The sequence below is a fragment of the Lynx rufus genome, unplaced genomic scaffold, assembly GCF_022079265.1.
Source record: "Lynx rufus isolate CCGP_SWC_20201006 ecotype Redwood Valley unplaced genomic scaffold, mLynRuf1.p SCAF_13, whole genome shotgun sequence".
Classification (NCBI taxonomy): Eukaryota; Metazoa; Chordata; class Mammalia; order Carnivora; family Felidae; genus Lynx; species Lynx rufus.
In genome coordinates, this window is record NW_025814827.1 from 6,543,194 (window position 1) to 6,558,922 (window position 15,729).

The 15,729-nt window shown below is 56.9% G+C and overlaps 1 long non-coding RNA gene across 1 annotated transcript; it reads left to right on the forward strand.

The window, feature by feature from the left end:
• Positions 1-1,832: 1,832 nt before the first annotated feature.
• On the forward strand, positions 1,833-15,312 carry LOC124508430 (uncharacterized). Its single transcript, XR_006961228.1, has 3 exons — positions 1,833-2,191; positions 6,799-6,901; positions 12,482-15,312. It is a non-coding gene; the product is annotated as an uncharacterized LOC124508430 (long non-coding RNA).
• Positions 15,313-15,729: the final 417 nt, after the last annotated feature.

Genomic DNA, 15,729 nt, shown 5'->3' on the forward strand with positions numbered 1-15,729 from the left:
GGCATGGAACCCCTGTGAATTCCCTCCAGGCTACTCCCTCCAGCCCAGTGAGATGGGAAATTAATCTCCCATAATCCTATATTTAATGTACAGGATTCCACTCCCTGGTGAGACAGTGAAATTAATCTGCCACTGATTTTTTGTTTGCCAACCTGGATTTCAGCATTTTTTTTAATGTTTATTTATTTTTGAGAGAGAGAGAGAGAGAGCGAGCATGAGTGGGGGAGGGCAGAGAGAGAGAGAGAGAGAGACAGACAGACAGAACCCAAAGCAGGCTCCAGGCTCTGAGCTGTCAGCACAGAGCCCGACACAGGGCTTGAGCTCACAAGTTGTGAGATCATGGCCTGAGCCGAAGTCGGTCGCCCAACTGACTGAGCCACCCAGGCGCCCCGAGTTTCACCATTTTCGGCCCTGTTTTTCTGGTCATCTCCAGTCGAGGGAAACAAAGACCTAATCTCTTCTCCCGCTTTGCTGACTCTTTATCTTCCAAAAAATGAATCACACTGGAATTGCTCTACAGGTTCAGGAAGGAGGGCGAGAAGGAGGTTCCCTGTCTCTCCCAGAGGGCACGAGTTCCAGGCCGGACACCCCAGCCTCTCCCCAGCTTTCTGGGTGTGAGGGGATTAGGGGCCCCAGTGTCTGCTCGTTCAGGGGCTGTACATCAGTCACACACAGGATGGCTAACAGCGCCACTCGGGGAGAGGGAGGCCCCGAAGCTCGAGCGCCAGGTTCTGATGTGACATGAAGACCTGGGTGTGCTCTGCAGGGGGGGTGTGTGCCCTTGGGTGGGGGATCAGGACTGGGCCCTGCCTGCCTGTCAGCCTCTATTCCCAGAGCCTAAGGCTCCAGCCACTCAGCCACTGCCCCTCCCTGAGCTTGGCGGGTTCTGATCTGCTCTCTCGGCTTGGCCTCTGTTGCCCCTGCCTTGAGCTCTCTGTGCCTCCGTGAAAAAGAAATAACACGAACCCCTACCACACGGATGGGAATCGAGAGCTAAATGAGACCCTCACTGGAAGGCTGAAAAGTACGTGACATTCGCAAGTGCCCGATGTATATGGCAGCTAGTATTGTCAGCGACGGACTCAACTGGCCTTGCCTCTTGGACACCTTTCCAAACCCCCCACAGATAACGGCCCTGTCCTCTGGGCCCCCTTGGCACTTTCTTCGCACCTCTGCTCTCCGGGGACCGGGGGGGCTAGCCTGAGCCTGAATGCTGACCCTCGCTGCTCGCCGCAGAGCCGGGGACTATAGTCTTTCTACGTTTCGCTTTAACTACGGAGTCAAAATCATGGGGGTGATGATCTCATTGGGGTTGTTGGGGATTAAATGAAATCATGCTCATTAAGGGCTCAACACAGGCATGGCCTGGGGCGAGCCGTGAGTAAATGTCATGATGTGCTATTATTATTAGTATCGTTATTGATCACGTGCTGTGAAGTCTGTCCTTCCCTAGCAAAAGCTGCCTAAAGGCGGAGACAGTCCTCGGTTTTTCTTAGGACCTGTGGTGCCCGTTCACTGGGCCTGACACCAGAGAGGGGCCGGGGAGGCCCGGTGGAGGGAGGTGTTGGGTGCTTGCTTGTCTGGAGCACTGGCCCATCTCCCCACCCAGCGCTGGTGCCTCTGGGAGCTGCCTCCGGCGCCCTATCTGAGCGAGCACGCCTCCCCAGCCCTGCCCGTGTCACGGTCATAGATAGACTACCCATCGCCCTGCTGATGGTGATAACCACATCCCGTTCACCTCTGCCCTCCCCAGTGTCGCTGTCCTATCAGCCCCAAGCCCCTGTCCTGGAGCGTCAAAAGCTAGGGGAGACCTTGGAAACCATCTAGTCCCCACACTTCTGCGTGAGGAAACTGAGGACCAGAGAGGTCGTCCCTCCGGCCTGAGGCCACACAGCAAGTCAGATGCAGTGCTGGGATTGGATCCAGTCTCTCGACTCCCACTGGAGGCAAGACCCAGCCCTGTGCTACCTGTCATCACCTCACCAGAGCCACTGGCATCACGCTGTGGAAGAACAGGGACACTAGTGTTTGCTAAGTATCAACTGTGTGCCGGGCCCTGTGTAGCCTTTGCGTGTATGGGTTCAGTTGCTTCCCCCATCCCATCTGGAAGAGAGGTAATATGCTCCCCATTTTACAGGTGGAGAGACCGAGGCTAAGAAAGGTGAAGTTACCGAGATCAAGTCCCAGCAGGGTGAGGACAAAGCCAGAATTCAAACTCAGACCTGCCTGACTCCAAAGCCCGGGCTCTTTCCGTCCTTCCTGCCGCCTCGCGCGGAGAGACGGATGTAGTCGGGCCCCGGCCCCGGGTGGATGGGCAGGGGACTGCCACCCCGGCCTCTCCGTCCCTCCCTCTGCTGTGGGCAGACACGGAGGACATGAGGACCTTCTAGTTACAGTGACTGAGGGTTCATGAACAGCCGGGGCTAGGCCGAGCTCGGGGTGGGGGGTGGGGGGGCTTCGCGACCTCGGTGCCCCGGCTGGTGGCCCCTGCACCCGGACGGGCAGACTCCTGCCCCTGCCTGCGGGCGGGAGGGTGGGTCTGCAGTGGGCTGGGGGTGGGCCGGGACCGGTGGGGCAGCAGAGACCAGGGCTGTGCAGCTGCCAGGAGCCTCGGGCTGGTGGTGCCAGGAAAGGGCAGGAAGTGGTTTGTGGGGAGTGGAGACGAGGCCGGGGCTGTGCGATGTGGCTGTGCCTGAGGTTTCTTCTCTGGAAACCTGACTCATGTGGACGAGGACCAGGCTCCCCCTTCCCCAGGGGCCAGTTAGAGCAATTACAGGCCCTGGCCCGCCAGGGAAGAGAGGATATGCTCCGGGGGGGGGGGGGCAAATTGGGCCTCAGGAACCCGACGCGTCCCCAGGGGTGAGTGGTTGCACCGCCGGCCGGAGGGCGGAGGGCTTGTGGGAGGATGAGTCCACGCAGGCCAGGGCCAGGCTGAGCAGGGAGAGGAAACCACGCTGTGGGCTCCGCCTTCGGGGAGGGCTCCCCCGGGGTCTGCAGTCCTGGGTCGGAGCCCAGCTCGGTTCTGACTCACCGCGCGCACTTGGGCAAGGCCTTCTCTCTCTCCGGGCCTCACTTTCTTTCTTTATCTCTACGATGAGGTTTCCAGGGCTCTAAGAATTATGACTCTCCCCTGCCCCCACCCAATCAAAGGAGCATACAAACCGCAAGGGAACAAAATAACAACACGGAAAACCACAGCTGGCAAGTCCTAACTGCTGGGGAGTAACTGCTGGGCCCTGCTCTGGGCCCTTCGCATGGTTTCCACAGTCCTTCCAACGGCCCTGATGTGCCCACTTCGCAGATTGGGAGACACACGAAAATATCCGTGGGGATCCGTGGGGGGGCACCCTAGCTCACATCCTGCAGGAAAGGGGAAACGCGGCTGCGAACCAAGGGTGCTACTGGGCCCCATCTGCCCCTCTGTCTCCTCCCTGGTGCCCTGGGAGCACTCCTGCCTGCACCGTCACCTCCTTAGCTGTAAGAGTCACGTTAAATGGGCAAGAAATTTCCTACCCTGGTTATTCTGGGGAAAAAGGAACGCTGGACCCTTCTGCGCAGATATCGTTGTTTTCTTGAGCGGTCTCTTACCACCACGCCCTCTCCCGCCCCCACCATCGAATCCCAGGGTGACAGACCCAAAGGGGACCTCACAGACCAGAGTGAAGCTTGGGGGAGGGGGAGGGCTGTGTGTGCCCAGCTCTGAGAGCGTGGCTGTTGCCTCTGTCAGGTTCACGATCATCTGTGTGTTCTGCACGCGGCTTTTTTTTTTTTTTTAATTAAATTTTTTAATGTTTGTTTATCTTTGAGTGAGAGAGACAGAGCGTGAGCAGGGGAGGGGCAGAGAGGGAGGGAGACCCAGAATCCGAAGCAGGCTCCAGGCTCCGAGCCGTCAGCCCAGAGCCCGACTCGGGGCTGGAACCCACGAACCGCGAGATCGCGACCTGAGCCGAAGTCGGACCCTCCACCGACGGAGCCACCCAGGCGCTGCCCACATGCACCTTTATGTGAAGAAAGCATGGGGACGCCTGGGCGCTTCCGTCGGTTAAGCGTCCGACTCTTGACTTCGGCTCAGGTCGTGATCTCACGGTTTGTGAGTTCGAGCCCCGCGTCGGGCTCTGGGATGACAGTGTGGATTCAGCCTGCTCCCAAGAGGCCTTCTCTCCCTCTCCCCCTCACTCTGCCCCTCCCTTGCTTGCTCACTCTCTCTCTCTCTCTCTCTCTCTCTCAAAATAAATAAAATTAAGGAAAAGAAAGCATTGTCCGGCACGAAATAAATTCAAGTATCCTTGAGAGAGTTCAACCCTCCCATTTAATGAACAGTGACACTGAGGGCAACGACTTGCCTCGCAGATGATGGCAGAGCTGGGACGAGAACTCAGGCGGCCTAACTCTTGGCTCCGTGCTCGGCACCTTCCAGGGTCGTGGCCAGGCCTGGCCCTGGAGTCGGACCAGGAATTGCCTGCCTTGGGCAAGGATTGAAGCTCCTTGGCTGTCCGACAGAAATTCCAAGCAAGGCCTTTTGGATTTTGTGAGGCGGGGCATGGCTAAGAAAATCCGGTGAAGCCCCGCCTGTGTTCCACGCACAGCTTTATCGACATATAACATTGCGTAAGTTTAAGATGCAGAACGTGATGATTTGATACGTGGATGTATTGCGAAACGTTTCCCAGAATCAGGTTAGCGAACACATCCTTCACCTCCCCTGATTACCATTTTGAGAGAGAGAGAGAGAGAGACAGCACATGAGCAGGGGAGGGGCAGAGAGAAGGGGAGACACAGAACCCGAAGCAGGCTCCAGGCTCCGAGCCGTCAGCACAGAGCCCGACGCGGGGCTCGAACTCACGAACCGCGAGATCGTGACCTGAGCCGAAGTCGGACGCCCAACCGACGGAGCCACCCAGAGCCCCTGGTGACCATCAGTCTGCTCCCTGTTTCTGTGGGTTTGATGTTTCCAGATTCCACGTGTAAGGGAGATCACGTGGTGTTTGCCCTTCTCTGTCTGACTCATTTCACTTTGCATAATGCCCTCGAGGTCCGTCCAAGTTGTTGCCGGATTTCCTTCTTTTTTATGGCCAAGTAATACTCCATTATGTACCCAGACCACGTTTTCTTTATCCACCCAGCCACTGATGGACACCAGCTTGCATTTTCCTCTTGGAGAACATTGAGCGATTCTGGCCAGAAATGGCAGAGCTCAGCGATGAGAAAATGCCAGCCAAAGATTTAGCAAGAGTGTCTGCATAACGTAGGTGCTCACAACTGCTAACGAGGCCTGAAATGGCTGTTTGCCTGCTCCGAGTCACCTACCCATTATCTGACTCACGGAGAAGAATCCGAGGAGGAAGACGTGTCTCAGTCAGGAGGGAAGGCCAGCATTTCCGTCTGGGGGTGGGAACCAGGGTGTTCGTCCCTTTCCTCTGACCTCTCACAGCACGGACCTGACTATCGTGGGGGGCGCTGGTTTAGGGTGCAAAGACCCCTGATTCCAGACCAGTGGTCCGGGGTCCTAGCTTTCATGTGTCACCAGCCTCCCTCGGGCCTCAGTTTCCTCCTCTGTGAAAGGGACAGGTGGGACCAGAGGGTACCCCTCACTTGGGCAGCTTTCAAGCAATCCTGAGGCCCAGGCGTGACCCAGGTCGGCTGAACTTCTGTGGGTGCCATTTGGGCCTCTGTGGTTTTGGTCGTGATGCCGAGTGAAGGGTGGGAGCCACCGGATGGCTCTGGGGTCCCCAGTGGACGGAACGTAGCAGAGCTGTATGGGGGAGGGGGGGGCCAATCAACTGCCGTGAGCGGGGCTTTGCATATCCTCTTAGCATGCGTGTGGGTGAGTAACAGCCCTGATTGAGCATCTGTCTCAGCCGGGAGCTGTCTCCCAGCATGGAGGGCTGTTCCTCTCCTACCATTAACAGGTGACAGGCGGCGGGCTCCTGGATGCTTGCAGAGAGGAGGCTACACGGGCCGAGAACCCCGGAAACCTCATTCTTTTCTCCACGGGGAAGCTGGGCCACACTGATTTGAACGCTGCTGGCAGGGAGCTCCCAGCTCTCGAGGCAAACTCTTCCCTTTGGGTGGCAGCCGGGCCATCCAAAGACTTGGGGACTCCTCTCTGGACGGGGATCCCAGCGAGCAGTTTGGGCTGGGGGTACAGTAGTTGCCCACCGAGGGAGGGCCGGCGTCCAAGGTCAGACTCCCAGGATCCACTTTGGGTTGTGCTACCTCAGGGCCTCAGTGATCCCATCTGTAAAATGGGCCGCGAAGCCACAGCCAGTGTGGTGCTAGGGAGCCGCTGTGGGGATTGATAAAGAGACCTTTGGAGAGAGGGCCAGTCGGCACCAGGATTTAAAGCTTCGGGGAGGGGCGCCTGGGTGGCGCAGTCGGTTCAGCGTCCGACTTCAGCCAGGTCACGATCTCGCGGTCCGGGAGTTCGAGCCCCGCGTCGGGCTCTGGGCTGACGGCTCGGAGCCTGGAGCCTGTTTCCGATTCTGTGTCTCCCTCTCTCTCTGGCCCTCCCCCGTTCATGCTCTGTCTCTCTCTGTCCCCCAAAAAATAAATAAACGTTGAAAAAAAAAATTTAAAGCTTCGTGGAGAAAGACAGGAGGGGACTAAAAGCTGAGGGGGCAAGGGTCCGGTGATGGTGATGTGGAGTAGGAAAGGCTGAACTCAGGGAGCCTTCCTACAAGAGAACAAAGCATCACCACACAGACTCACCCATGGGGTTCAGATGTATATAGGTGAATATTTTTCAGCAGGGGATCCCTTCTTAAAAAACAAGAATTTCACAAGGAGCTCTGTTTACAGAATAAGGATAATGGGATCTGTGGCTGACATGAGGGACAGGTTCCTGGAGTTGCTCCCTGGAGAGGCGCCCCCCTCGCCACCCTCACGGTGACCTGATTTGGGGGTAAGTTTGAAAACCACTGACCTGGGAAGACCGGCTTTCCCTCTGAGATTCAGCTCAGGGGAAATTAGTATAGAATTCCCCCCGGGAGAACAGGGTTGGGGGTGGGGCTGTTGGACATCAGGAAGCAGGGGGGTGGTAGGGCTGTGTTTTGGGGGGCTGGTATCTTCAGCCTTCGGCCCGAGGGGTGAACAAGGGCCCAGAAGCCTCCTGCTTCTAGGGGACGGCCAGCGGGAGGCCTTTCCTGTTCTGGTTCTCAGGCCCATGTGGAAGGGGGAGGCTTTTCTCAGGAAGGCTGGCCACTGGCCACTTGGCTGGGTACCCCCTCCCCACCGCCGCCTCCCGGGTGGGGAGGGCTGGGGAGGTTGAGGTGGGAAAGAAAAAACAGCAAAGTGGCTTGCTTCCTCTTCCCTTTGTTAATCTGACTGCTGCAGGTGAGCAGGGACAAGGCGGTCGGAAGACAGGGGGGTGAGGAAAACAGGCAGAGGGAGGAGGAAAGGAACAGAAGTCCGAGGTAGGGGTGGAAACCCAGGTGTGAGTGTCTGAGGAGGCAGAGCTGGGAGGAACATAGTTAGAATACAGCCAGAGAGGGGTGCCCGGGTGGCTCAGTCGGTTGAGTGTCTGACTTCGGCTCAGGTCATGATCTCACGGTTCGTGGGTTCGAGCCCCGCATCGGGCTCTGTGCTGATGGCTCAGAGCCTGGAGCCTGCTTCGGATTCTGTCTCTCTCTCTCTCTCTCTCTCTCTCTCTCTGCTCCTTCGCCACTCATACTCTGACACACTCTCTCTCTCTCTCAAAAATAAATACACATTAAAAAAAAATTTTAGAATACGGCCAGAGACCACCGCTACCCCCCTACCCCCCGCCCTGCTTGCAACCCGCATGCAAATCATATAGCATGCATCCCTGCTGGCCCTCCCTACTCAGCAGCTTCCCCTTCAGCCTATTCCCCCACATGTTTGTCAAAATAATCCCCGAGGAAAGAAACACACCAGCACCTCGCTCCCCTGCTCAGGGCCTGCAGGGGCTCCCCTCTCCCTGCCTGGGTCTCCTGCTTCATGCCTCCCAGGTGCCGGGCTGGTCCCGGAGCCCCCTAAACCAGCTGCCATCCTCTCCCATCCCAGAGTGGCGGCCAGTCTAGGATTGCCAGATAAAATACAGAAGGACACCCAGTTAAATTTGAATTTCAGACCAACAGTGAAGGCTTTTTTAGTGTAAGTGTGTCCCAAATAGTGCACTCATCGTTTTTTTTTAAATTTTTTTTTTAACGCTTATTTATTTTTGAGACAGAGAGAGACAGAGCATGTAGTATTATTAAAAAAAATTTTTTTAATGGGTATTTATTTTTAAGAGGAGGGGACATGAGCAGGAGATGGGGAGATAGAGAGGGGGAGAGAGAATCCAAAGCAGCCTCCGGGCTCCGAGCTGTCAGCACAGAACCTGATGTGGGGCTTGAACTCATGAGCTGTGAGATCATGACCTGAGCCAAAGTCGGACACTTAACCGACTGAGCCACCCAGGCGCCCCAACGCATTTATTTTACTACGCTTATGTTATTTTAAATAAATCCACTTTTTAAGCGGGGTGTCCTAGAGGCTAGGTTTTCCTATGGCTTTCTCGCCTTTAGTGACCTGGAGAGTGGAGATGTTAGGAAAATTAGGACAGCCTCTTAAGTCAGAAAATCTGGGTTCAGGTATAAGGTCTGCCATTGATTCCCTAACTGACTGGACTCGGGAATTTCTTTCACTGCTCTGGCCTCAGTTTATTTATCTGTAGAAAGGGCTAAAACTCTATTTGCCTGTCAGGTGGCCTGGGATATACGATTCATGAGCACACCCCGAGAGCTAGCCGCATGAGGTTCCAAAGCCACTTGGCCTGGAAGGCTGAGAGGTACGGCCCAACCCTTAAGCTCTGTGCAGGTGAGAACTTGGCCTGGTCTATGGCACCGCAGTCAGTGTCAAACCTCTTGACCTCTCCGCCCCCTTGGCTGGCCATGCAGTTCAAGGTTATGGTCACCAGGGGTCAGGCTTGCACGTTGATGGCTAAGTTCTGCCTTCTGTGCTGCTCCGGGGGGCCTCCGGCGTGTGAGCTAGAGGGCCACATGTTTCATGTGGCTCCTGGGCTGGGGGGTCTGTGACCTGTAGATCTGGTAGGTGAACTGCTGTCTTCTGTATTTACATTCTGCTTGGTACCTCCTGGAGGGCTCCTCACATCTTTGGCCCTCACCGGGAGACCCCATGGAGGAAGCTAGTTCATGGGACTGGAGTCTGGAGAGAATTCTGGGCAGGGAATTTGGAGAGCGTTTGGGTCCTTGTTCTAAGTCTGCCTCTTATTAGAGTCCTTGTGGATTATATAGCCTCCTGAGCCCCGGGTTTCTTCAGTAGAATGAGGTCACAATGCCTCTCTTGCAGCGATGTGTCAAGATCTGGAGAGCTGAGGTGTGGCTATGGGGCAGGGGTGGTGTCTCTAGGCCAGCGCAGCCCGTGTCTGGAATGGCTTATGTTGAAGGTGGAGACATAATAGAAAGACAGGAAAAGAATCCAGTACAAGGACCGTCAGGAGGCGCCACCGGACCCTTTGCCAAGTCCTGGAAGCAAGCGCCGAGCTCCGAGGAGGGAGGGGGTGCTGCAAACCCACAAGAGGGCAGTTCACTGGCTTGCTCCTTCATAGCCGGGGGAGCAAACTCAGGTCTCATCGGGCAGGTGGCTCAGCTGGGCTTTGCGGCCTTTGGAAACGAGCACTAGATCAGGCACCCAGTGCAGGTGCACGGAGATGAGCCAGGCCACAGCCTGCGGGCTGTTGGGCCTCTGGGATTTCAGGTTCCATTCAGTAGTATTTCCTGAGCACCTGCTCTGGCTGCGGGAGCTTATGCTCTAGAAGTAGACGCAGATGCTTCCCGCGCGGCAAGATGGCTCCCATCTTTGGTCCAGGCACCAGCCCCAGCCCCCAGAGAAGGCTCTCCCGCTCATGATCGCCCAGCCTCCTCCAAGAACCCCCCACACCCACCTTTATATTGCCGAGGGCGGAAGATGCATGGCCCGGGGGTCCCTGGCAGAGTTGGCGTCCTTGAACGGCACCCACCCTTGCCTATGAATAGTCTAGCCCTCCTCCTGGCCCCAGCCCTGCTACGTCTCAGCAGGTGGCCAGCCATGCGCCCCGGGGCTGTTCTCTGGCCCCGGTTCTCTGGTGCGGCTGGTGGTTCCCGACGAAAGCCTGAGTCCTCTCCCTCGTGCCTGTTCTCAGGGCGGGTCCCCATGGCCCTGATGGATTGCCCTCTCACCCCCATTGGGTTGCTGCGGTTTCCTCATCAGCAGAAATGACTCCTCACCTACAGTTGTGTCAGTCTTTCCACAGATGGAGTGAGTCACGTTGCAAGATGTGGTCACAGGCGGCGCCCTGTGCTCCAGTTAGGGGCCAGCTGGGCCAGGCCGGGCTGGGGTTTGGGGCTGACCGTGCTCTGACTTGGACTTGGGCGAGGGAAGCAGAGGCCACCGGGGGAGCGCCAGCGGTGGGGGAGGACCGGTGAGAGAGGTCACGGGGCTTGTCCACACAGGCAGGGCAGGGGACTGAAGCAAGGGTCCGGTGACTGTGGCCGCGACCACACTGGGGAACCATACGGCTTACTCACCCCCGGCCCGACCACAACACCCAGAGGAAGAGGGATGAAGGGACCGAGCAGGTGCCCCCTCTAACGCGCTGCAGTGGCGTGGGGGGAGCCAGGGACATGGGCCTGTTTGCTGCTTCCTCTTCCTCTAGTTGGAACTCCCTGGCCTGCTTCCCCTTCAGCTGACACGCAGTGGCCACGGGCTCAGGGCTCCCAGCCTCAAGACCGATTTCTTCTTGTCTCCGCTTCACAGGCCCGGCCTATAACTGCCCTCAGGTCGGGACTGTCTCCAGGAAGAGGTGAAGACTCCAGCTAGCTGGGTTTTTATTCATCTTCTCAGAGGCAGGAAGGGGCAACCTTTCCCCCTCCCCGGGCAGCAAGAGCCATTCTGCCCATTTCTCAGGTGGAGAGGGTGAGGTCCCAAGGGAACGTGGCCAACACCTTGCGTCCCTCCTGCCTTTCTGAATCCCACGGCACAGCTTGGCGCACGGCGTCGGAGTCCCAGGCTCTGTTGGCATCTGCCAGCCAGGCGAGGGCAGGAGTGAGGGGCAGTGTCTTCTCTGCAGGGGGGAGGGTAAATGCAGCGGCTCCGAGGTGGCCCGGCGAGGGCCCTGGCATAGGACTGGGGTTTCAACCCCACCAGCGACAAGAAGAGAAACGGGCCATGGTGTTTGGAGGTGGCCCCGGAACAGAGCAGCCCCAAACCTGGGGCCGACACAGACAAGACCATTCCTGGAGCGTCCCTAGATGCGTGTGGCTTTGCCTGAGTGACGAACTTGTGCAATCCCCTGAAATCTGGGGGGGGGAGGGGGGGTTGTTACTGCAGCATGATCCTACCTGTCCTGACTATACCAATGCCAAGTTGAGGAGATTGGCCTCGATCCTACAGGCCTGGGAAGTGAATAGAGTCTTAGAGGGGCAGCTCCCGCATCCAGCGCGGAGGTTAAGGAGGCGATCTGTCCTGCCTCTGGCTTGTCTTTTTTTCACCACTGAGTACACCCGGGGCCTAGAACAGTGCCTGGTACGTGGTCAGGGCTCATTAAGAAGTTGTCTTCTCCCCGTCTGCCTCCGGTTTCCCTCCTTTCCAGCGTATTCTTCCTGCAAACTCCCTCCGCCGTGCCTTCATTTTGTTCTGAATCCCAGACACTGTGCTTTGCACGCGTTGTCCTGCTTTTCTGTTCGCCTTAACAGAGAGGCACTAATCCCATTTTACAGAGGAAAAGTGTGAGCCCTAGAATCTTCCCCCTTTCCGCCCCCGGGTACCCTTCCTTTATTTTATTCATCTGCATTGAGTACCCACTGGGGGCCAGTGGGCAGTGCTGGAGAGAAAGGTGGGAAGCATCTAAATATAAAGAGTCATGGTTCCTGCCTGGTGGGGGTCACTTATCAGACGAGTGGATAGATGCCATTCACCGTGGTTCTTCACCAGAAATAGGCACAGGAACATAAAATGAGTAAGGAAGGGGCGCCTGGGTGGCTCAGTCGCTTGAGCGTCCGACTTCGGCTCAGGTCACGATCTCGCGGTTCACGAGTTCGAGCCCCGCGTCGGGCTCCGTGCTGACAGCTCGGAGCCTGGAGCCCGTTTCGGATTCTGTGTCTCCTCCTCTCTCTCCCTGCCCCTCCCCCGCTCATGCTCTGTCTCTCTCTCTCTCTCTCTCTCTCAAAAATAAAAGAAAGAAAAACCTTTAAAAACATTAAGAAAAATAAACGAGTAAGAAAGACTGCTGAGAGGCCAGGCAGGAAGAACAAGGGGGCCTAACCTGTGACATTGCAAAACACTTAGAAGGCTGCAGACAGCAAGGACGTTTTATCTTCAAAGCCAACTGTGCTGAATTGGTGGCGGCCGCTTGGAGCACTGCGCTAAGAAGGATGTTGAGGCTGCATCTGGTTTTCTAGCAAAGAATGCTGTGAGCCGTGGGTGACGTCTTCCCTAGATCTGGGACCCGGGGGTGACAGCCAGCACGGCCTGTATCTTCCAGCTTCGCTTCGGAACCAAGGAACAATGGGAAGATTTGGAGGACAGTGGCCCGGAGAGCACATTACACAGAGATTATCCATACCTCGCCGGACGCCATAGAACAAATACACGGAAGACGTGTGATATGAACTCAGGTCTTTCTGACAACAAAGCCCGCGTTCCTAAAACGTCCCCACCTTCTGACAGGACGATTGCTTTGCAAGCCCACGTCGATGCGGAAGCTCCCTGTTAGTTTCTGTCAATGCTCTTGCTTCTCACTGCCTCGTTTTCACCTCTTCCTCACCCTTGTCGCCTCCTCCTACCTTGTGCACATCCTCGCTATCTCATGCCTACACCATCTCCCCTGTCACCTGCCCGAGCAGGGACTCCCAGCCCGAGGGCTGTGGCTTGCCGGTGTGCCAGGAACCCTTGTCAGCTGGGATGTCAAGCCTCAACCAGTGAGAAAAGCTTCTTCGTTAATTCATTTTTTTTTTTTTTTTGGAGGCTGCCACTAACAGGAGGATGTCTGCAGACAGGACACTGAGCGGAGTGAGGGACACTGTGGCCGAACATTGGGAGAATACCAAAGAAAGATGGCGGGGAGGCTCAGTTCCTCATGATGTCTCCGGGCTCGAGCCTGGCCAGTCCCACAGCAGAAGGAAAACGAGCTGTGGTGTATCTCGCACCTGCCCGGGCTAGAAGTGACTTCCGCTGGTTCTGCTCACAGTGCATTGGCTGGAATTAGTCACACGGCCTCGCCAACCAGCAGGCGTCTGGCAGAAAGGCGGGGGAGCTAGAACAATGTGCAGAGCGGCCCCCCTGAAGTCCCCACTATACCTCCCGCCTGGCAGAGAGCCTAGACGGGAACACATTTTTGATGAAATAGTTTCCAGCCCAACCAGTGTCCCCAGAGTAGCGTTTGCCAAGGCACCGATGACCTTTGTATCGCTACCAGCGGTGGATGCTTTTCAGTCCTTGTCTGCCTTGACCTTGCGTGTAACACCTCGCTTTCCTTCTTAATACAGGTCTCTTGGCTTCAGGACGCAAGGCTGGTCTGATTTTCTTCCTACCCCTTGGGTCACCGCTTCCCTCCTCCTTTGCAACTTTCTCCACCTTCCTCCACCTGGCCTTCCATTTTGGAGTTTCCCAGGGCACGGACCTCCCTTCTCCTCACTCAACTTTGTTCTCAGCAGCCCTCGTCCACCCCCTGGGCTTGGATGTCTCCTCAGCTTTCACCGGATTCATCTTCCTTCTGAGCTCCATGAGCATATGTCCCACTGTCTACTTGGCGTCTTCTTGAGAATCTTCAACGTTACCTGAAATTTAATATGCTGAAGACCAAAGGGTCTTCCTCCCTCCACCCCTGGTCCCTAAGGCTGGCCCTCCCCCCAGGGCTCCTCAGCTCACTAGATGGCAATGCCGTCCACCTGCTTACACAAGCCAGTGTCATCCTTGGCCCTTCCCTCTCTCTCCCACACCATTTCATGTTAACCCCCTCACTCAGCCCTGCCAATTTTACTTCTTCGGCATCTCTCCACTCCATCCACCCTCTCTCTCCTGCTCCATCACTAGTCCGTGTGGCCTCGGTGTCCCATCTGGTTGCTGTGAGGTCCCTCGGGGACCTCCGTGCCCATCGAACCCTACCCAGATGTTCTTCATGCTGCAATCGGAGGGATCCTTTCAAGAGGCAAATTTGATCACACATTCCCTCTCCCCATTCAATAGCCCCGCCATTGCTCTTGGGAAAAGGATGAAATCCTGGTCTCTGCTTGCTTCTCATCCCATCTCACTCCTGGCACAGCGCCTAGCACATAGTAGGCACTTGGTAAGTATTTTTTTGATTGGTATAAGAGAAATTGGCTATCGGTTCTGTGGTGTTAGTTAGATCATTTTACTATTTTTACTATTAAGAGGTAGCCCGGTATGGCTTTCCCTGAATACTGAGGCTGGTTCAGGATCCCTTGGAAGGACCAGCGGGCACTCATAGGGGGCCACTGTTGAAATCCGGGCAGTTGGTGCCGGGGCCTGGGGGGTGATGGGGTGGTCCTCTCATGTAGCCTCTGTCCAGGATCGGAACCCAGGCACTCTGAGCTGAGAACCAAGCTCCTCATGTTTACACTGTTCTGCCCACTCCCTGCACTTGGCACAGAGGAGGTGACAACATGGTGGCCTGTGGATGGAACCCAGCAGAAGCAGGGGGGAAGGCTGCTAGCTGGGGGGTGAGTCAGCCCTCTCCCTGTGGTCTGAGGCTGTCATCAGGAACCGCGACAGTCATTTCTTTCTTTGTGGCTTTGAGGTCTGGGGGCAGAGGGTGTGGGCTCCTGAGACCCCTCGGGCTGCCATGGAGAGCTCAGTGTGTTGGGACCCGGGGATACAGGAGGGACTCTGGGGAGTCCCTGGGGGAGCTGTCCCCCCCTCCCCACTGGCTGTGGACCTCTAGGACAGTGAGGGCTCCAAGTGTGCAGAGGGTCGAATTTCATCTTAACTCCCAAGGAGGCTCCTGCCCCCGTTCTCCAGCTTACAGATTAGGAAACTGAAGCACGGAGAATTTAAGGGACCGGCCCAAGTCCCCGTGGATGTTCAGTGACACTGCCGGACTTGGTGCCAGGCCTGCCTGGTCCCCGAAGCCGCCCTCTCTCCCCTGTCCCATGCCAGCCCCTCTGGGGGCAGCTCTGCCTCTCCTCTGAGGGGCCAAGAGGAAGAGAAAGTGAGGGGCGGAGCGAGGAGCTGGGTCCTGGCAGGAAGGGGATTTGCCCCAAGGGTTCAGATGAGGGAACTGAGGACAGAGGTTTCTCACGGAGGGGTGAGGGGTTGTGCAGGACGGAGGGACCCGTGAGACGGGCTGAGGCACCCCAAGACTAGCTGGGGTGGGAGCTGGGCTGGAGGGGTGGGGGGGAAGTGTTGTGAGGACCTGCTGAGAACCGGACCCTGGAGGAGACGCTGTGGTCATGGAGGATGTGGGGACCGCTGGCGGCACACCCCTGCCCGTCTCCACCGCCGGCTCCTCTCCTGCGGGCCTCCCCTGGACTGAGCCCCAGCGGGACAAGCAGGCAAAGGAGGCTGGGGAGGATGCTGTCCTAGGGGCCAGTCCCCTGGGGATGCAGACTAGCTACCATGGGGACCCAGGGGAGGGCTGTGGGGCTGCAGGGGTGAAGACGCAGGGCCCAGAGGCTGGGGGGCAGTGAGTCAATGTGCACAGTGTCTCCCTTTGTCCCCGCCCACCCCAAATGCAGGGAACACTCAGCGGCCTGCCTTCTCCCCCAAACATGG